General features: G+C 41.8%; 1 protein-coding gene across 41 annotated transcripts in view; it reads right to left on the bottom strand.

The window, feature by feature from the left end:
• MAGI1 (membrane associated guanylate kinase, WW and PDZ domain containing 1) overlaps positions 1-15,783 on the bottom strand; it is a 361,242-nt gene that overhangs the window by 142,074 nt on the left and 203,385 nt on the right. The gene's annotated exons all lie outside the window — the stretch shown is intronic.

A 15,783-nucleotide genomic window follows, 5' to 3' on the forward strand; every position in this document is an offset into this window, starting at 1 on the left:
CAGAATCTGTGAAAAGAACTGCCTGAGAGGTCAGTAGACAGTTTGCACAAGTCTTGCTCAAAGCTGCAGGCAGGTCCCAGGCACAGGCAGGTCCCAGAGTCGGGGGAGTGGGATGTATGTGATTAATATGTGCCAGATAAAGCAAGAGCCGGAGCTTGGCCTTGCAAGGATGATAAGCAGAGACAGAAGGTAAGGGGCCTTGAGTCTGAAAACTGACAGCTTGCCCCGAGTCTGACCGGGCTCAACATCCCCCTGGCCAGGAAGATCCTACTCATTCCCGTGGAATAGCACATGGAGAAGGGGAAACCCCACCAAGTCCCTTCAATTTAAATGTTCCCCATGAAATACCCATTACATTGCTGGCTAGGCATCCTCTGTGCTGCAAGAGAAGATTGCAACTGGCATCAGAAGTCATCCCTTCTTATCCACTTTTACCTTAATTATCATGGATACAATAATTCAGTAAAAACCAGATTTTTTTCCCCCGAGGGTCACAAAGGCTAAGTAAATGTGATGGATTTTGCTCTACTCAATGATTCCTAGTTATGCCTTGATTATTGTATCGATTACCATTACAAATGCTGAGTACCCATGATTGAAGCGATAATTAAAAAGGCAAGTCGTACTCGGCAGTTGTTCTTCTATTATTACAGAGCTGTAGGTCTTAGACTAGGCTGCTTCCAGCATCGATTACACGTGCACATACACAAAACCCTATGGAAACTCAGATTTAAGAAACTACAGGAGAAAAAATAAAAAGAAAAGAACTATTATCTCCTCCCCATCACCACAGATTAGAGAATTAACCAGCACACAGAGTTACTAGCTTTTGGTCTACCTGGAAGAAAAGAACAGAGGACACTTTCAACCCCAGTGATGGCAGTTCAACCATGAAATTTTGCTCTGCTTTTAAGTCTGTGATGCTCTAGAAGAGGATCTTGCTTTTGTGAAACTTCATCTGCTGTAGAGCTTTCATTACAGCTTTGGCACTCGGAGATGAAACTACAGATAAAGCATTTCTTACTTCCCTCCTCAATGGTGCCATGCAGATGTCAGCTACACCATCCTGCACAGAAGGAAAAAACCCAACACCTTCCGTGCTTCTCAGTTTGTTTCTGGTCCATCAGTTCAGAACTTTCAGCTGTTTCGGCAATGTAGTTTTCTTTTCTTTTTCAGAATATGAATGAGCAAGATCATTTAAGTGACACTGTGGTAAATGGCACGGTAACTACAAAATCCTTTGTTAATTTTTTGCCACAAAAGTTTAGGAAATAGCTATGGATATCAAAACTAAATGTTGTCTATGTGCATAAAAGGGTTTGCTCTTTGAACTTCACTGAGGTGACACAGTCATTACTACGTGAAAGTGGGAGCATTTTCTTGTATTTTGCAACAATTGTCAAGCAAGTGAAAGCTTTATTTGAATTTCATTCACATGTGAAGACAAGATTTAGTACTCCAGTGGAACAGACAGTGTCAAAAGGGTTTTAAATTGTAATGCTATCACTTTAACATCTTTAAGGCACTTTTTAGAAGATAAACTCATCTGCCTATAATGACTAAATAACACAGTAATGGAGAAGAGCTAAAGATTTTCTTCTGGTAATAAAAGGGAATACTTCACCTGGAGAAAGAAAAGCAGAGAGCTACGCACTTCCTCGAAACGCTTTCAAGAACCTTTCAAAATACTGGAAAAATAAATACATATATTTATACATACACACACTAAGGCTGAACCAGGACTGATGTAGGTCTAGATTTCTGGCAGTAACTACCACTTCAGAGAGGCAAGATGAAAAAAAAAATTAAAGCATTCAGTACAGTCCTTGATGTAGGAACACAATTCCAGGAAGGAATTGGCAGGTGATGGTCCAAGGATTGTCGAGAGCTCGTGGCCAATGCTAGCACTCCATCAACTTCCAAAACCACTTAAGTAATATCGCATAAGGATCACATATTTCTATTGCATAGAAAAAAGCTGTCTCAGCTGAAAGCCTTCAAAAAGTAACATGGAAAAAAACCCACTATTGTTTTCACTAATCCTCTATGAAGCACCCCTGGCTCTATACAATCTATTTGTCCTACATATTTTATTCTCTCCTATATATCCATAAAGAGAAAGCATTGAACAAAGCTGCTCCACACTTTTGCAAACACGAATAGCATAACTCCAAACAAAAGCTTTTGTGGGTGCATAACCACAGTGATCTGCGGGTTTCCCTGGCTGCTGAATTTGTGAAACTATTGTCATTAGAAAAATTGCTCATCACAGTCCTATGTGGTACACCAAACACAGAATAAAATGTACTTCAAGGCATGATTTGCAACTGAAAGCCAATCAAAAAGCAATGAACACACTCCAACAAAGCTAAATGAAATAGCATGGCTGTGTCAGCCAGCACACAAACCAAAAGATTACACTTGACATCTGGCGGTAGGTAAAAACGCGCTCGGTGAACTACAACTCCCAAAGTACTGTGCAGAATATTGATACCAAATAAGTCAGAAAGTAGACTGCTGGACCAAAGGCAGCTGGACCACAAGGAGAACATGAAAGAAAAAGAAAACGTGTCCTTTTAGGTGAGACAGGATAGCAATCTCAATATAGAGTATATAAAATTTTCTTTGTCCTTTAATTAGATTGCTCATTTGTTTGCATTGTTCTGTTCAAATGCATTGCAGGAGCTGATCACTTAGGCAATACTTTCCAAAAGCAGAACTCTGTTTTGCATATGCACTGATGCCAAACAAATTTCTCCATTATAAAATAAGAGTTGCAATCTTTTCTTCCCAACTGGGTGCTAGAACATAAATATGCCCATTTAATGAGAATGCAGGACCATGAATGTTTATTAAAAGCACACAAGACATCAAACCAACAGCAGAAGCCAAAATATACATTATGATTTTCGTCTTGTTGTCATTACTTGCATGCGCAAATAAGTAGAATTCATACTTTCCATTATTACCACTTAAAAATTGTCACAATCCTGTTTTTTCAGTTTGAAAATAATCATAGATCTTTTTCACAAAAGATTCAGTTATATTTTATATTACGTACAGGGTGATTCCTTTGATATTGTCATATGAAGTCACATGCATGAAAGCAACACTTCCAGACACAAAAGCACCATCTTAAACCAAACAAAAACTCAGGGGAAAAAAAACCCTATCTGTACATCTTGCAAAACACCTGCAGCTTTGCGGGACCAGAAGACACGCTCTTAAATTCCTGACTGTTGTAGGAGGCCGGTCGTTACAACTGTTCCCTTGCGCTGAGAACAGGCTTTTCATTCCTAGCTGTGAGGCAGTATCTTATAGTTTGGAGATAAGAAATCCCTGTCGGTGTCTGAGTTTTCTGGGGGAGAGGGAGGAAGAGAATAGCGGTGCTTTTTTTCTGGATTTCTTAAAAATGATCTGATACTGTCAAATGTTACTGGTACCTCAACATTTGTGGGCAGACACATTTGATAAAACAAAGCAGATGTATTGAATAAATGATGGGAATGGACAAGATGAATTTATCCCGGTACGACAGCTGATAAAACCTGCAAATATTAGGTTTTGGTAATGGAAAACCTGTGCTGAAAAAAGACTTCAAGGACAGGCATCAGGCTTCTCCCTGAATTCACTGCAAATTGGGATTTTTCAGCCCCAGTGGATGTTGGCCTTTCTGTTCACCCTGACACTAATAGTAAAACTCCTCTTTCTATTGACTGAAGGAGAATTAGCCCAAGGAATAGAGCTCAAAATTGTAAGTCTTGGTTTAAAGTTAAATAATAAACTGATGTTCCTTACTAAAAACTAAATTAACTGCCACTGCAAGGGCATAAATTGCAGCAAGTGCAGCTGCAATACAGAAAGTTCTCAAATTTGACCATTCAGGAGGCCACGGAAAATGCCATTTCCACATTTTTCTTCAAGAAGCACAAGGTCAAAATCGACAGTTGAGATACAGTGAAGAGCATGGCTCAGTTTATGCCACCTCTCCCTCTTGTGCTTGCATGGTCCCCAAACCTGATTCTGAAAAGACCTTATTCCATGCAAATACAATCCATTATATCAGCGCAATTAAACTTAACGGTATCATAAAGTCAGCGAGCATCTGGAAGTATTGATAAGGTTTCAGTTTATGGACGCTTTGGTGGAGGAATTGCTGTTTTCTTTTACATAATGATGCAGCTATTATGGATTTAAGGAGGTTGGGCTTGGGGGCTTTTTTCCCCGTTTTCAGTTTAACAGTTTGCTCTACCTTCATTCAAACATATATGTGAGATCAGTGGCACTGAATTTCTTCCAGTTTTAATCTTGAAATATGGTATATATATATATATACATAAAGAAGCTTTCTCATCGGTTCAACAGCTTGTCTTATCCTGATGCATTGGAATAAAGAGACAGCTCACTTTGGCCATATGTTTCAGTTGTTCCTCTCACTCCCCCGCTGTCTTTCCACACGTACCATGACCGTGGACAACCTCTCCTTAAGTGGGCAAACAAATGGTTTAACTCAGATTTGCGCAGTGTCTGCTGACTTGTGTGGGCTCCAGGATCCAACTCAGCTTTATCATTTCAGGCAAACATATTTCTGACAGGCACCGTGGTAATTAGGGCAGCTCAATTTTATTAGATTGACGACAGATTAAAGGCCAGGATCTCAACTAGCAGAAATCGGTCTTGCCACCCTGAAATCCATGGTGCTATGCTGATCTATGCCAGCTGCAAGCGTGGCCCAAGTCTTTTACATTGTTTTGTGTCCCCTTATGTAACGAGATTTTTAAAATTAAATGTTTTCAAGCCTGAGTGTGTGGTCCATAATCTACTTGCCCAGTATAGGGCTCAATGACATTCTTGCATTCAGCTTCCACTTCAAATTGTCTGCCCCACCAAATAGTTTGAACTCATGAGGAACAACATAACCGAATTTCAACTTAAGAGAACACTTTTCATCCCTAAACAATTAAAAGGAGGAAAAAAAAAAAAAGTAACATCTCATCTTTAGGACCTCTGTAGGTGCCAATGGCTCTGGACAGTCTGTCCCTCATATTCATCTGAAACCATTCAGAATGTGTCTCCTTCATATCTTGCATCCCCACCACGTGAGCTACCTACAGTTTGATTTGATGCCAATTTCTATTAAGCAAAAAGCCATTAGCACAAGCCTTGTTTAAGAAGCATCCCGATACAGGCACCAAATTCTCAAGGACCTAAAGCCCAGACATGAGGATCCTCAAAACAACATGATCTCAGCAGACAAATGGCATGCCTAATGCTGTGAAAAATCCTTAATTATAAGGGGAGCCTCATCTAAAAAGCTGTTCTAAACTAGGCCTTATGGCCCCTTCCTTAGTCTTTATTAGATGCTTTTCAACAGCTAATGGTTACCCACGTAACAAACCGTGCTTTTTATATAGTTGAGAGTAAGACTCCCACTATGTGTCAGAGTGTCCAGAGACTGTCCCAGACTGTCCCCACACGAGCAGGTGACCTGGATGTGCAGGGATGAGTGCAAAGGAGGCCTTTTACGTCAGGTGGGTCCGTGCCTGTTATTATAACCACAGGCATTAGCAAATCTCATCAAGCGCCCGTCTGGCCTCATACCAGAGGTGAGCTGCATTTGTTTCGATCAGGGAAAGAAAAGAGGATAAAAAACCATTAAAATGAACCAACTATAAGAGGCAATTGAGACTATCTCATTTATTTGAAGTAGGCATTATATCACAAAACATTTCAAGAGCTTTCTGATGTTTGGTCTATTTTTAAAGACTTTCAGTTAGTCATAGATGAACCTCAAAACATTCAGTGGCTTGATATGAATAAATATGCTTATCCAAGCCTGTGACCTGACATAAAAAAAAGCTACAGTGATTTATGCCAGCTGAGGAGGTTAAACTAGGAGACGGGCCTCTCTTGTGATGCATGAGGATTTTTTGCTGTTACGAGTCAAGTTTAGAACAATCAAAAGAAAATCGTTTCCACAAGAAAACACCACTGTTATAATCTAGTCTGGTCTCCCAGGACAAGCAAAGAATGTTTCACCTTGTAATTCCTCCATCATAGCTATAACTTCAACAACGCAGTACCTTTAAAGATGATATTTAAAGCATTTGGATGTCTCCAAGCCTGGAAGAATCCAACTCACCGCTTCAGAAGTCAGTCAGGACCTTTTCCTTATATAGTAAAGCAACAAAACAAAGCCAAGATACCTAATCAGTTCAAGAGACAGGCAAGAGGACTCTTGTGCTTTTAGTTCTTTAGCTAGTGTCATGCAGATTCCTTATTTATGAGGCTGAGGTACTTCCAGAGTGAGAAGTGCTGTCCTGAGAGGCCAGCGCTGTCAGCTACCAGGACCACAGCAGCAGTTCTTTATATGAATAACCACATGCATACATTAAAGAAATCTTTCCCATCAAATTAGTAACACAACAAATAAACAAACTAAAGCCCAACTGATGAGCATGCATTATAAATGAACTGATTGATTATCCCCCAAGTCAGAGGATGCTCATCTCCTGTAACAACTCACAAAATTGGGAGCAAGTGGCTTGAACCAAACTGTAACTCTGGTGAGTGGCCACCGTACAGCAGCGCTAGAGCTGAAGACCCTCCTCCTCCTCCCTCCAAACCCATCATCTATAACCCCACAAACGTAACAAATCCCTGATCCGATGCTCACCTGACATCAGTGGGACCAGGTCAAGCACAAGTGCCCTGACTCTATCACACCCACAGAATGCAACTGTTCTGTCTGAAACTCCAAAAGCAGGTATGAGAAGGGAATTAAAACAGTTTATAGTTGGAAAACTCATGCCTGGAATGTATCATGGCTGTAAAGGCAACATTTTCCCCTCAGCTCTCCACACAAAGTCATTTGTAAGCACACCAAAAAAATACTGAGTACTAAAATTGCAGTTTTATTCATTCCAAAACAAGTTTCCACAAGCTCTCCATAGCTATTCCATTTTCCAATATCTCTTGGCCAATAAAAGACAGATTTTTAAACACGAAAAAGACACCTGTCTGCATTAAAAATTAACTACCTGTAAAATTACATTTTTTTTAAATTAAGTATTTTTTTGGCAGAAGCATAGGACTTTTCTTTTGGCCACAGTTCTGTAACTTGCAAATGTTTTAACTGATTGGGGTCATATTTAGTTGAGCATTTTCATCTGGGCTTACAAATAAATAACACAGATTTCACAGGAACTTCTAAACAGCTCCGTAGCAAAAGAATTCTGAAAAGTTTGGCAACTAGTAAGCTTGCAAAGTAACTTTTTTTTTTTATTATTCTGTATTATAAAAAGAACAGCTTTATGATCATTTAAATCATTATCATGTGGGCTGACCATATGAATACTAGCTGAGCTGTATGTTGCAGTGCTTTATTTTTTTCCAGCTGGGTGATGGACAGAGTTGTTTGCTATTTGATGTAGCCACATCTGATATCACAAAGAAAAAAAAATAAACAGTAAGCATGAACAACTTGGCCCAGTGCATGGGAAAGCAAACTTTTCCCCCAAAATGTTTTGCTTTTATTGATTTTGAGACTGAAAGAATTGACTTCCACAGCTTTTTCTTTCCATGATTTGGATGATCCCATTGTGGCGACAGTGTCATGAGTTTATCCTCATTTTCGAAAAATCTGCACGCAGGTAGGCTGTCACTGGAAATTAAGGTCTGAGTATTGACAACACCCTGTGGTGTTTTGAGCAAGAATTTCACCTTGCAGATTGGATGTTGCTACAAAAAATTACGTATGTTAGTTTTCATTGCAGTTTTTGAGATTTTTTCAATTAATTAGTCAAATTCTTCAAACCTTCCAGCATTCTGGTGATCAACAAATCCATGTGCTCAGCAAGGCTGAGTGCACATGGGCAGACAAATGTGGCGTTATTTTTGGTCTTCTTTTTAACTTCAATCTTACAGTCTTAGAATCATAGAATTGTTAGGGTTGGAAGGGACCTTAAAGATCATCTAAGTTCCAACCCCCCTGCCATGGGCAGGGACACCTCCCACTAGGATCAGGTTGCTCAGAGCCCCGTCCAGCCTGGCCTTAAAAACTTCCAGCGATGGGGCTTCCACCAGCTCTATGGGCAACCTGTTCCAGTGTCTCACCACCCTCGTGGTGAAGAACTTCTTCCTAACGTCCAGTCTGAATCGACCCATCTCTAGTTTTGATCCATTCCCTCTAGTCCTACCATTACCCAAGATCCTAAAAAGTCCCTCACCAGCTTTCTTGTAGGCCCCCTTAAGATACTGGTAGGCCACTATGCGGTCTCCTCCGACCCTTCTTTTCTCCAGACTGAAAACCCCAACCCTCTCAGTCTGTCCTTATAGGAGAGGTGCTCCAGCCCTCTGATCATCCTCGTGGCCCTTCTCTGGACACATTCCAGCACGTCCATATCTCTCTTGCAGTAGGGGCTCCAGAATTGGACGCAGTACTCCAGGTGGGGTCTCACGAGAGTGGAGAAGAGGGGGAGAATCACCTCCATCGACCTGCTGGCCACGCTTCTCCTGACGCAGCCCAGGCTACGATTGGCTTTCTGGGCTGCTAGTGCACACTGACGGCTCACATTGAGCCTCTCGTCCACCAGCACCCCCAAATCCTTTTCTTCAGGGCTGCTCTCAAGCCAGTCACTGCCCAGCCTGTATCGGTGCTTGGGATTGCCCCGACCCAGATGGAGGACCTTGCACTTGGTCTTGTTGAACTTCATGAGGTTGGCATGGGCCCACCTCTCCAGCCTGTCAAGGTCCCTCTGGATGACATCCCTTCCCTCCGGCGTGTCAGCTGCCCCACACAGCTTGGTGTCGTCGGCAAACTTGCTGAGGGTGCACTCTGTGCCATTGTCCATGTCGCTGACGAAGATGTTAAACAAGACCGGTCCCAGTTCTGACCCTTGAGGGACTCCACTTGTCACTGGTCTCCACTTGAACATGGACCCATTGACAGTCCCTCTTTGGGTGCGGCCGTCAAGCCAGTTCTCTATCCACTGAATTGTCAGTCCAGTCTTGACCCAATGCAGTATTGCTTTTGCTTCCCATTTTCCAAATAAACCATTAGACTACCTAACATGGCATGTTATTTAGGAAAGCCAATTTAGGTGATGATTTGCTACTGAAACTATTGTAAAAACACAAAAAGCACATAGGCATGATTTAAATGTGAAGTCCCATTTTGGTATTAAACCACTCAGCTTCCATTTGACAGTACAATATTCAGAGACACAAATTAGCCTTTATCTATAATTATATGCATGCATTTACAACAAAATAAATATTTTGAAAGATATTTTTTAGGAAAACAATCTTGAGACAAAACAATGAGGCATTCATATCAGCCTCTGCCTTGTTCAGAGTAGGTAAAAATGGTATTTTTGAGGTATAGTTCCCAGGCAAATTGCATGCGGCACAGCTGCTTCAGGATTTGCAGGCGGCTTTTTTTGAGAGAGCTCTCACTTCTTTCATCTCAGGAAACAGACAAGCATTTGAACTTAATGGCCATGAAAATGATGTGGCCAGAAGCGTATACACCACCAAGAACGCAATGTTACATTGCCTAAGCATCTCTGAGTCCCAAAGACAGACAAGTGGCACTTGCAGTCATCACTGGCTTTACTTCATTTTATTTTTGACCAGCCCGTCAGCCCTTCTTTTGTTTCAGTTTGCTGCTTTTTTTTTTTTTTTTTTTTTTTTAAATACATTCCCATTGGCACAGAAAGCTTCTATGCAGTCCCAGCACAGGCCTGGTTTTGGTATGGGAATATACAGCAGAACTGTCCTTTTTAATTTTAGCTTTAACAATGAAAGTCAGATTTCCAAAGCTCCATCAAAACACAATGTTTTGCCAAGTGAATATATTTTTTCCCTTCCTTCTAAAGGCAGCACCATAAAAGCTGCACTTTAATAATTACATAGTGCTTTTCATCCACCGATCCCAAAGAGCTTTTAAAAAGGAGCATATCATTAGCCTCAACTTACAATGGGAGAAAACAAGGCAGAGAGGGATGAATTGTCACCATTATTTGTATTTTGGAGGGGAGGCATGCGGAACTCTAATGCAACTAGGACCCTACAGTACCATGTCTTCTACATAATGCCAAATACCAGAGGTGTTTGCCCCAACGAGCAGTCAGTAAGGGTGCAGCTACACAGCAGCGCAAGCAAATCCAAGCCCCAGGCCCTCTCCCACCTCCTCGTTGTTCACTCTTGCTCTGTTTTCTTGCGGCCACTGAGCCATTCTGGCAAAAAAGCTAACAAAAAAGCAGGGAGCTGGTGCTGCAGCCAGTTTAGCAGCAGCTGCGAGTGCCCTGTACGGGACAGGGGTAAGAGCACAGCCCCCAGCACCCAGCGCACCCACTGCAGGTGCTCTCAGGGCATCTCCACCAGTCAGACACGGGTTTTGTGGGCTGGCCTGCCACCCTGTGCCCTTCCCATTGCCCAGGGGACACAGCTGCCTTGCTGGTCGTGACAGCCTGATGCACTGGTAACTCAAAAAGTCTACTAGAAAATGGACTGATGGGAGCTGGGCAAAAACCAGTTAAATGTAGCACTGCCTTTCTGCTCCTTCGCTCCTCCTGTCTTTTGAGGAAGATAACAGATCAGCAATTAAAGGAACCAAGCAGTGCCTGTGCAGTAGGCACCGTCTATACATAACTTGCCATGGCATTGTTACCGTGGGTCAGCTGCAGAATGCTGAAAAAGTTAGAATGATAAATTTAATATCAGGTGACATTTAAGCTGCTGACAGCTATTAAGCCCACTGCGCTGTAGGATGCTGGTACTTAATTACTGAGATGGTATCGGACCCCACAGTCAGCATAGGGTGGTACGTATTGGCTTGTAAGCAGATCCCAACGAACCTTTTTTAATAAAATTTTAAGCTACAGAAGCTTTGAATACAGGAGCTGTTTTAGTTCTACTGCTGCAGAGAGTCTGGGCAGGCTGCAGGCTGTGTCAAACAGCAGCAGAGACCAAAGGAGCAGCCACACCAGCTCCTACAGCATTTTTCCAGAAAGCAGGATTATTCCTTGCTGTTGCTTCATGTAATATTTTGAAATTATTTCCCCACCACCACCACCCTTTTTCTTGAAACACAGCTGACACAAAATAGCTCTTCAGGGGGCAAAAATAATTCTCAGGATTGAGATAAACTGTGGAAGGATATGTAAAAGATCAGTCACTGCACCCAGTCATAACGCTCTCCTATTAACAGAGCTTATGGTATCTTAGGCCATGTCATTTTCTCAATCCTCCTTATTTTTGGAGATAGATAAACCTGCAGCATGCAGACATGAAGGCAGTCAGCGGCAAAGACAGGAAGCTCCCAGAAAATACACAGCTAGGAGATATCCATCAGCCTACACCAAAACCTGTTGGCCAACTGCAAAGCTGTGGTCCAGACCACCAGCTCCCACCGCATTCAGCCAGCTCTCACTGCCACAAGTCTCAACAGGTAAAGATGGGATCTGGCAAACTTGACCGGTACAAATCACAGAACCAGAACTGGCAGTCTCTGAGAACCTCTGTTTCTTATTGACTAGATGCATCAGAATAAAACTAAACATAGTCAAACAGGGAGAAGACATATGAGTCAAGGGAGAAAAACCAGAAGGTTTTGAAGCAATCACATACTTTCTATTTCAGTGAGAAGGACAGACCACAGGATCTTGAGGTACACTGAAGACTCTCTGTAGGAAGAGTACCAAGGGGATGGTCAGCAATATAAAATAACTAGACTACAAAAATTATTAGTGTCAGGCTCATTTGAATGTGTATTTGTAAAATTCATTCGAAATAAGGAACTGCTGAGGGAAAGCTATCAAAAAATAATGTAATCAGATATGAGGTCAGTTAAGACATCAAAGGAGTTTAAGATTTCTTCCACTCCACCCAAGAATATCCAAGGAATGTAGTTTCAAAGCCCAAGGCACAAGTGCAATTGTTTGTTCAGGTGGTGGTCACATCCCCATTATTTCTGTTGCTGTAACAGTATTGCAAACCTCAAGCAGCACCAGCAAGAGCAGCTGCCTACCACCATATGGCAGATAGAAATATTTATTTGCTTTTCAAACACTCTTCTTACGTTATAGAATGATGACGAAAAGAAACCAAGTTATCACTGGCCATGCAACAGCATCACAGCACCCTAGTACTCAAGCGGAGTATAAGCTTTTAAATAGCCAAAGTTTAAGATTTTAAACTAACTCATTTCATTTCGCATTTTCTCAGAGCAAGGAGTGCATAGATGGCTAGCTACAGCAGCTCAGCTGATGAGCAGAAGCTCATTAAGCCATGCCAGCCCAAGCAATTGTGTTGTGCAAAGATACTCTTATTTTATGCCACCATTTGTTCTGGTAAATTCATTCTGTATCAAAAGTGTTGTTGTTTGGAACCGAGGGGAAGTTAGAAGATCAAATTTGTTAAGCTCAATGAATATGGAGAGAAACTGAGTAAATTTGATACACTGGTAAAAGGAGAAAAGGGATCAGAGAACAGTTACCATAAAACCTCATTATGAAAGCACCCATGAGAGCCATCGGTTTGCACTATTACTATATAAAGACTTTTTGTTATAATGGGGATATCTGAAATAGTGCTTAGTGCAGTGGGACACGCTTTAACTTCACAAAGAATGTTACAACAGGCAACTATTTAATAAGGCTGCTAGAGGAGCAGGTCAGCAGGTAATTCACCAGGAGTGAGCCACTTTTAAATATTTTACTAAAATAACACACTGAGATAATAACACCTCATTTACCAGCTTGCCCTTCAAGATGATTTAACCCTAGTATCTCCTTTACAGTGAAGCAGACCTTTTATTAGAGAAAGGTCCTTCAATTTAAAGATCTCCCCACGGTGACAGTGTGCCATTTTGCAGCTAGAGAGGCAAAGAATCCTACGCATAAAAGCAACATTTGGGGTGGCATTAAAATCTCCCCTTGCTTAAAAATTTAAGATTTGTGTGTCAGATATAGCCAGCAGCAACACCCAAAATCCCTGTTTCACACACTCTGTTATAAGCTTCTGCTTTCAGTCACTCCCATTTCAAAGCTTCCCAAACTTTGAACTGTGATGAAATAGTTGTTCTCTGCCTCTCCTTTACAGCTCACTCTCAGTTGAAGGTAGGACTTTGAAATTTTGGGGTGTTCCTTTGCTCCCCCTTTGCCTTTTTAAAAAGCCTACAACATTACATAGAAAAAAATGCTTGCTAAAATACAGTCTCCCAAATGAAGTACTTCTGAGATACCAAAGCCCAGGTTGCTTGAACAGCTTTTGTTTCTCTTTGTGCATGCAGGTATTTCTCAAGAATTCTTCCATCCTGATGTTGGACACTCTTATTTCACTTATAAACCCACATCCCACTCCACTTAGCGTGCAGCAGAGAATAACAAACGACACAGAGGGTTACTAGAAGGAGAAAGCAAGAGCAAAGCTCTTATGCTACACGTCTGTTTGACAAGACTTGCCCAGATAACAGCAGAACATAATGTGTAAAATGCTCAAATTATGGCAGCCTCAATTCTGAGATTTCCTAACCTTGGAACCCCAAATTCTCCTCAGACTCATGTCTATTCAGCTCTGACCAAGAGGCAGAGTCCGAGTGAGGGACTCATAGATGGTGTCTGTCATGGTTTTGGCTGGGACAGAGTTAACTTTCTTAGTAGCAGCTGGTATGGTGCTGTGATTTGGATTTGGGATGAAAGTGATGTTGATAACACACTAATATTTTAGTTGTTTGTATACAGTCAAGGACTTTACATCTTCTCATACTGACCTGCCAACAAGAAGGCACCAGGAGCACCAGGAAGCTGGCAGGGGACACAGCCAGGACAGTTGACCCCAACTGGCCAAAGGGATATTCCATACCATAAAAAATCATGTTCAGTGTATAAAGCTAGGGGAAGAAGGAGGAAGAGAAACCTTCAAAGTTATGGCATTTGTCTTCCCAAGTACCTGTTACGTGTGATGGAGCCCTGCTTTCCTGGATGGCTGAGCACCTGCCTGCTGATGGGAAGCAGCGAATGAATTCCTTGTTTTGCTTTGCTTTGCTTTCATGCGCATCTTTTGCTTTACTTAAACTGTCTTTATCTCAACCCACGAGTTTTCTCACTTTTACTTTTCTGATTCTCTCCCCCATCGCACCGGGGGACTGAGCGAGAAGCTGTGTGGTCCTGGTTGCTGGTTAGGGTTAAATCATGACAGTGCCCAAGAAGGAATGCCCCAAAATGCAGGTCTATCAACACAAGGCTGAATTTTCCAAAAAGTCTTCTATTGGTATAACAAGCTCCCTAATGAAGCTGATGATAACTCTTCCATTTCCTCTTATATAATTTGGAAATTCAAGTCAATCAAGCTTAGCTTGTTAGTCTTTCTTAGGACTCTCCTGAATCCAACAATATACTTTTAATTGTGTCACGGTACATTTCTCTATTTTAGCAAGGCTGGCCAAGCTGCACAGGCTAGTTCCTCTCCACCTCTTTTGCAGGGATCCTATTTACCCCAAACACTGAAGCAGAAACTCAGCAATGTGATGTACTGAACAGATACCTTCATCTGCAGAGAAGAAATGGGGTTTGATTCACCATGCGATGAACTCGCTGATACCGTAGCACAGTGCAGCTCAAAATCAGACTGCATGTCTTCGAGAAGCACCAGGAAGATGAATAGAGGTCACTAATATCTAGTCACCAAGACCTTTATAAAAGTCAGAATACTTAGACTGCAATGACCCAAAAAGGCCACTGAACTAATAAAACAATAGAATACATGAAATATGAGAAAGAAAATGGAAAAAAATTGAAAATGATCCATCCAATCAAGCGATGACTAAAGGAGCTGATAAGGGGAATTAAATGCTTTGTGTTGTACCCTAATAACTTAAAGAAAATCTGAAACTTCAAATAATGAGAACAGCAAGGCTCAACCTTCATGTCCCCCAAATCACATATGACTAAAGCTGAGTTATCTCTAAGGGTTAAGCAGCTGCTTAACAGAGTGATGATAAAACTAGCTCAAGTACTCAAATTCCAGCCTCTCTGTGGCTTTCTAGACCCTTTCCAGTTTCCCAGTGGTTTGGCACTGTGAGAATACTTCCTGGAGCATTCATCTCTTTCACAGAAACATCATCTCATCAGCAGGTAATGTGTGACATCCTTTCTGGCAGTCCCAGGAGCGACGGGAAGGATTTAATGAGCACAGACTCTGAATCACTTCCTGATTAGGACTCAAAATGAGTTGACTTCATCTTCACCAGGAAAAAAAATAAAAAAAAAATTAAAGTCTTTGTGTAGTAAAGGCAAAAGACACTTTTAGCTCATGCATTTGAATGTGGTAAACGCTTGATTTCCCTTAAGAGTTTAGGATGACAGATTATCACATGCTAAAATATTGCCTTGTCAACACCAGGACACCAGCACTTCTCAACTGAACTACATTCGAAACACACCTTTAACCAGGCATCTCTGTAGCACTGCGCAAGTAACTTGCACTGCTATAGCCCGCTCCCAGCCTCTGCTAAAGAAAAGGGTTTGGGTTCCTCAGACAGCCCATGGCTTGGGGGATGTCTCAAGCCTCAGGCTCTTTTTGTGGTCCATGTAATGAAGAGAAAGAGGAGCCTTTCTGTTCCCCAGCCACTTGCCCACCTTTATCAAGGGCTTGCATTCCGGTGCTGAATTGCTAGCGCGCCATCAAAGAAATGACACACTATTAATCACCCCCACAGTGCTGACAAAGCGTGCGTTTCCAATAGCACCTTGTACATAACTATTATTCAGCCTGCTCCTC

This window comes from Larus michahellis, chromosome 10 (assembly GCF_964199755.1).
Source record: "Larus michahellis chromosome 10, bLarMic1.1, whole genome shotgun sequence".
NCBI classification, from domain to species: domain Eukaryota; kingdom Metazoa; phylum Chordata; class Aves; order Charadriiformes; family Laridae; genus Larus; species Larus michahellis.